The sequence below is a fragment of the Hibiscus syriacus genome, unplaced genomic scaffold, assembly GCF_006381635.1.
Source record: "Hibiscus syriacus cultivar Baekdansim isolate YM2019G1 unplaced genomic scaffold, ASM638163v2 tig00002237_pilon, whole genome shotgun sequence".
NCBI lineage: Eukaryota > Viridiplantae > Streptophyta > Magnoliopsida > Malvales > Malvaceae > Hibiscus > Hibiscus syriacus.
Window position 1 is genome coordinate 1,607,292 of NW_024061918.1, and position 6,677 is coordinate 1,613,968.

Here is a 6,677-nt window from a genome sequence, read left to right on the forward strand (position 1 = left end):
CGTTTTGACTTGGAATTGATTATTAAGTCACCACCGATCATTTTTGAAATAGGTGAATTAGACACCTCGAACTTACTAGTTATTGGATCTACGTCTTACTAGAGATTTATTAAATTTGAGAGTCATTTACGATCGAGGAATGATGAACACCCTCGAATCGTGCTTTCGAAATTATTAGATTACCCAATTGTCTTGATCGTAAAAATAAAAAAATTAAATAAAAATTAAAAAGAGTTATTTACCTTTGACGGTCGTTTGAGATTTAATAAGATTCCTTTAATAAATTAAAGTTAAAAAGAAAATAATAATAATAATAAATAATGAAATAATAATAATAATAGAATAAAAAAAAGTGTAATTAAAATACTGCAAAACAAGAAAATGGGTCAGGGTACCTAATTATAAATAAAAAATGAGATAATAAATGATTAAATCGAAATAAATAAAAAATCATGGATTAAATTGAATAAAGGGACGAAAATGAATTACACAACAAAAGTTTAGGGACCACAAACGTGATTTAAGAAACTTAAAATTACAAGAAAGTCTCTCATATATAAATCCCCAAAACCTATTCATTTTTGTCCTTCCCCAGACTTTCTACCTCAAAACACTCTCAATTCTCTCATCTTACCCCTAAAATAAACCCAGAATCTAACGACCGAAAACTCTTTCGACCACCACTGTTCCATAATTCTGGCCACCATCATCGGTGACTGGGAAACCAAAAATACCTCTAAAGGTTTCCTCTCTTCACCGTGAACCAAAACCTGTTAACCAAACAACTTACAAACACCCCAAACGGCCTAGATCTGCGTGAGATGCCCTCGGTATTACCTTTTCTCCGGTGACCGTTCAGTTTTCCCACGACGTTTCGTTCTCCCGATGGCTCTTCTCTCCTCCACGATCAAAGCTAAGTCTTGCTCTCCTCTTTCACATTTTTTTTTTTTTGTGTTTTCAAAAGCTCCCAAAAACTGATAGTCTCAACTTTCTTGCAGGGGTTTTATAGCATCGAGGGGGAATGATTCCTTTCCTTCAACACCTCATTCAATCCCAAAATTAATGGGATTTGATTTCTTCATGATTTTTTGCTTTATCTTACATGCATTACCTTCCGACGATTTTGTTGATATCTTTGTTTCGGCCTAATTGTTGTTGTCTATTGTATTCGTCTTTTATGGTCGAAGACTTAGGAACATAATTTGTTTCATTCTGTTTTCTCATGGATATGATTGTCATTTTTTTTTATCTGATTTGTTTTGGATTCATGTCTGTGGTTCCTTCTTTGTTTAATTTTCTTACTAAAATTACTCGATTTGATCTAAAAATGGATTCTGGCTAAACATATGGGGCTTTTTCGCCGGCACGTGGTCTTCACGCATCGTCAACCACTCAATCAGTGAATTTTTATGTCCCTTTGTACCTTCTGGAATGTTATGAGATTAATTTTGACCATTGGATCAAGTCATATCCTACGATCTAGGTTGATTGTGTGAAGTTATTTTACGTATGGGGTTTTATAACCCTGATTTACCTTGATCTTGACAGTTGGCTATTCCTTGATCGTGCGGCCCTTGTGATTACGACGTTTAAATTGATTTTTGAAACCCTAATATGTTAGTTCAAGCACATTTGGGCTTCATCTTTGCTGGACTTGGACTGGAATAAGTCTCTTTGCTGGGTCCGGCAAACGGCCCCTACGTATTTTAGACCCTTGCTTGGATTTTGATACTTATTTGGACTTAGACTTTTATTAGACCTAACTTGAAATTAAAAGAATAAAAAAAATAAAAGAAATAATATAATATAAATTATATATTATAATATATATTTTCTAAAAAATATGATAAGTTATACATTTTCAAAACTATATAATATATTATATATTTTTTTCAAAAAATTACATACATTATACTATGTATAATATAAATATTGTACTATATAACATAGATATAGAAACCCTTGAAATAACCCCCGGATGAATATGTGTCTACAACTGCCCCTATATTTCTATTATCGTGTAACGACAATAACATAAAGATAAAAAGACATAAAGTTCCACTCAGTTCTCAAAGTAAATAGATTCTGAAGGATATCTCGCTCTTTTGAGGTTGAGACATTCAGGGTTTTTTTAGGAATCAAATCAAATTTATTACTGAATTGGACTTTCTTCGAACTCAATATCATTCCCCGTGCAGTTTACATATAAATTGAAGTTGTAGATGATCACACCCTAAGTCAGATATCTTTCATCATGGATTGAAATCTGACTTTGAAAAGGTTTGATTTTAAAGGCTCATCGTTGTTGAGTTAAGCCAATTTGCAGTCAGTTCTGGATGTGCTTCCAAATCAAGTATCATTTATAGTGAAGTTGAAACTTGACCTTGGAGAATTTAACTGGATAATAGTTCTTTGTTGCTAGACTGCAGTTGATTTGGTCTTCGAACCCAAAATCCTCCGTTGCGGAGTTGAAATTGACTTTGAAATTTTAATCGGACAACAGTTCATCGATGTTATCATGCAATCAATATGCTCTTGAGTTGAGTATCCTTTTTCATGAAGTTGAAACTGAAATTAAAATCTTTGGTTAACATATAGCTCTTTTTAACTTAAGTTATTCTATAGATGACCCTTCTATCGTAAGCTGATCTTGATTCTTCAAATGACTTCCCTTTGCGGGTTTAAACTAGGTGAAGGATTCTTTAGATGACTGCCCATTGTGGGTTTAAGTCTAGTAAGATGACTCCTCTAAGTGAGTTTAAGCTAGTCTTGATTCTTTGGATGATTTCTTTTCATGGGTTTAATTCAAGAGAGACGACTCTCATTCGCAGTTTAAGTTAGTCTTGAATCTTTGGATGACTCCCCTTCACGGGTTTAAGTTAAATAAGACGACCTTCTTTCACAGTTTAAGACAATCTTGATTTTTTGGATGACTCATTTATGGGTCTTAGTCAAGTGAGACAACTCTCTTTCATGGTTTAAGTCATTCTTGATTCTTTAGATGGTTTCCCTTCGCAGGTTTAAGCCAAATGAGATAACTCCCATTTGCGGGTTAAGTCAGTCTTTAATTCTTTGGATGACTCCCCTTCGCGAGTTTAAGCCAATCCTAGATTTTCAAGTGTAATATCTTTCATCATGAATTTGAAATTGACTCGAACAAATCTAAAAATTGTATATACATGAGAGATGTAATGTCCTAAAGTATACCTAAAATAAAAATGTATAATTTTTTGGCAATCTTGTTTTCAAAAAGAAGTCTCAATCTTCTGCTGTCAATCTTGATCTTTCATGTTTATTAGAGCCGATCTTGCCCCAATACTGACACAATCATTAGATGATATTACTTCTCAGAAAATAAGTTTATCACTGTTCCCAACTCGGAAATCTTATAACTTCATTCTTTTTATCTATATACACTAATTCAGTCTTGGTTTCATTGAGATAAGGATCTTTGGCCATTTTAAGAAGTTAGGATTTCATTGTGGATTCTTATCGAGCTAAATCCATTCCAGGATGGTTTTGAGTGGAAACACATCGGGACACACATTGATAGAAGAAATATGGATTCTAGAAATGCCCTACTTCATTTCAAATTCTTCAATGAATCTTCAGAAATATTTCTTGTTTAAAAAATATATTTTTCTTCAAAGTATTGAAAAGTTAGGTGTGAAAATGATGTCAAAGCAATTAAAGTAAAATTTCAGTTCACTGAGTATCAAATAAATAAATTATACATGTTGATTTCAAAAATTATAGCCCTTTGACAAGTGTCAAGATCGATGGGTTGATTGGTGAAAGTAATGTATTTTGGTTTAGTTTCATCTTGTTTCTTAAATTTTACCATCAGGATTTCAGGGTTTTTATGAATATTTTCAAAATCCCCCCAAAATTCTGGCATGGCCTTTAAATAGGATGGAACAAAATAGTACAACTAATACATTTCATTGATAGACTTTTTAAAGAACATTTCTGTTTCAGTTCTCTGGAATCTTTCATTTGTTCAAGTTTCATAGACTCCTTAAGTAGAGATAGTGCAGAAATATCGATCTAAAAAAATATTCTTGAGTGTTTTTGTGTATTTGATTATAACATGTATTTTTAACTCTTTTAGTCCATCTTTCATTGAAACACAATCTTAATTCATATTTATTTTAGATCTTACCACATTTATTTAAATTATACTTCATTAAGTTTGACGTCATCACTTTTGATTTTCCTGTGAGATTCATCTTGACACATAGAGACTAGTGTCATAATTTGAATGTAATCATATTCATAAAATTAATGATATTGACATGACATATTACTTTAGTGGAATACCCCTAATTAGAGGATTCAAGTGGCAGAAAGTCATTGACTTTACAACTCGAACGTAACTTACTTAATAAAGATCTGACATCACCTCCATACATTACCTCTGAAGATTAACATCTTACTATTTTCAGCTGAGTGCCCCCAGTAATGTGAAGACAACTTGTATTAATTTCATATTATTCCTTGAGTTCTTAATTTCAAGATTTTCTAAGCTCTTCAAGAAGAATTTTTTATAGTCTGAGTGTCTTTAAAAGTCAAGAAATCTCATCTTTAGAGCTCAATTTCCAAGCAACTAACTAAGCTTAATTCATCCATTCCACAATTATATTTGTGAATAATGTATATCGTCACCGAACTTCTTTAATAGATATGCAAACTAATCGGTCTTGCATTGTTATGCATCGAATATGCCTCATTTTATCTTCTTCCATACTTACCTGAGTATCTGATGGCTTCATTGTGTGCGGAAAATGTTATCTTCGTTTGTTGTTTTTAAGAGGTATGTTGATATATCAGTGGTAAATGGTTCTCATTTTTTCAATGAATTTTTATCTTGTCATATGTCAAAAGATTATAACCTCATTTCTCAAATTTGTATTTCGTTATATTTGATATTCATTGAATTTTAAAAAATTACTTCATTGCTCATATAAAAAATGACATTTATTTAATAAAAAATATTTCTGACATAAAAAGACAGATTAAAACAAGACATGTCATTTTTTCAAGAAGCATAAATTTTGGACATATCATCCCCCATTGTGGTGTTAACTTTTAGTTCCTCGTCAATATAACTATTTGCCTTATTAGAGTCTTTCATATCGTTGAAATGAATGTGATTTCTATCTCGCAGCCTTTGGAATGCATGACAGTTTTTTATATAATACCCAGGAATATTGCCATGATATTCATAAAGTGTGTTTTCATCATACCACCTATGATATTATGGTTGCAGGGGATCCACTAGATAAGGAAATATCATATGTGTATCATAGAGTTGTTGAAACAACTCCCGATACATCATTGGAATAGGGTTAAATTGCCTTAGAGGATTCGATTATGCAATTGTCGTTAATTATGGTCGAGAGATAGTGACGTCTTTTCTAGAACTAATGGCGCTCACATTGTTGACCTCCCATTCTTTATTCTTTGAGGATGACCTCATATGGGAATTATTTATCTCAAATTTTCCTTGTTTGATGGTTGTCTCTACCATTTATCGGCCATTACAATATCCACAAAGCCTCCGGAGGTGATTGCAAACAAATGTCTAAAGAAAATAACCTTCATGGTGTATACAAAGAGTTTCATCGTCTCTTTTACATCTCAGTGATAATGAACCTGTACAACCATATCTTTCCATTTTTATGTGTACTGTCAGAAACTTTCATTAGCATTCTTCTCCATACTCTACAACATAACCTGGTCGGCCTCATGTCATTAACATGCTTATATTGCTCAAAGAAGGATTTGCAGAGGTCCTTCTAGGTCCTGATGTGAGACATGTATAGCTGGTTGTACCATCGGATACCTGATCCTAATAAGCTCTCTTAGAAGTAGTGGATAAAGAGTTGGTCATTTCTAACATGTCCCGTCATCTTCCGACAGAATATGGTTATATGTGCTAACGGGCACCTATTTCCATCAAAATTTTCAAAGTCCGGGATTTTAAATTTTGGAGGTAGGATCAAATCTGGTATCATGCTTAGTTCCATGTCATCAATTCTATATAGATTGTCTTCTCCCTTCACAATCTTCATTTAGTCCTCAAAAATTTCGATTTTATCCTCTAGCCTCTTTGTTTCATCATCTTCGCTGAAGTCTGGATACGATGATCTTTCGGGTTGATAAAAAGATTTGTTACTGAATCTTGTGCCTTTATGGCATAAGATTCTATTGGGTACCCTTGAAAGTTTCTAGGTGTGATTACCAGCTTTGATGGTGACAATGATGCCACTACTTCTTCAAATGTCCCTACCCCATGGGCACTTGCAAAGTTCATTCCTGCTAGCCTAGCCATAATTTGATCAACAAGACTGCTCTGGTTCTTAGTAATAGTGCCTATGGTGTCCTTATGATTTGGGCTTATTCTGTTTTCTAAATCCTTTGCTTTCTAAATCCTTTTGCTTTCTAAATCTTGCTGAAGTTGTCCTCTATCTCCTCAATTCTAACTTCTATTTGTTTCTCTTTGAATCGAGTGTTATGCGGATGTGGTGGGTCCTATGATTTTCCTTTGCGAATGAAATAATCTTTATTAGTATTTTGAGTTTTAATCGTGAATGCGTACTAAGAAATTAATTGAATTAGAATACAAAAATGTGTGATGAATACATGACTAATTTAAGGCATTGACCGAAAAAGTG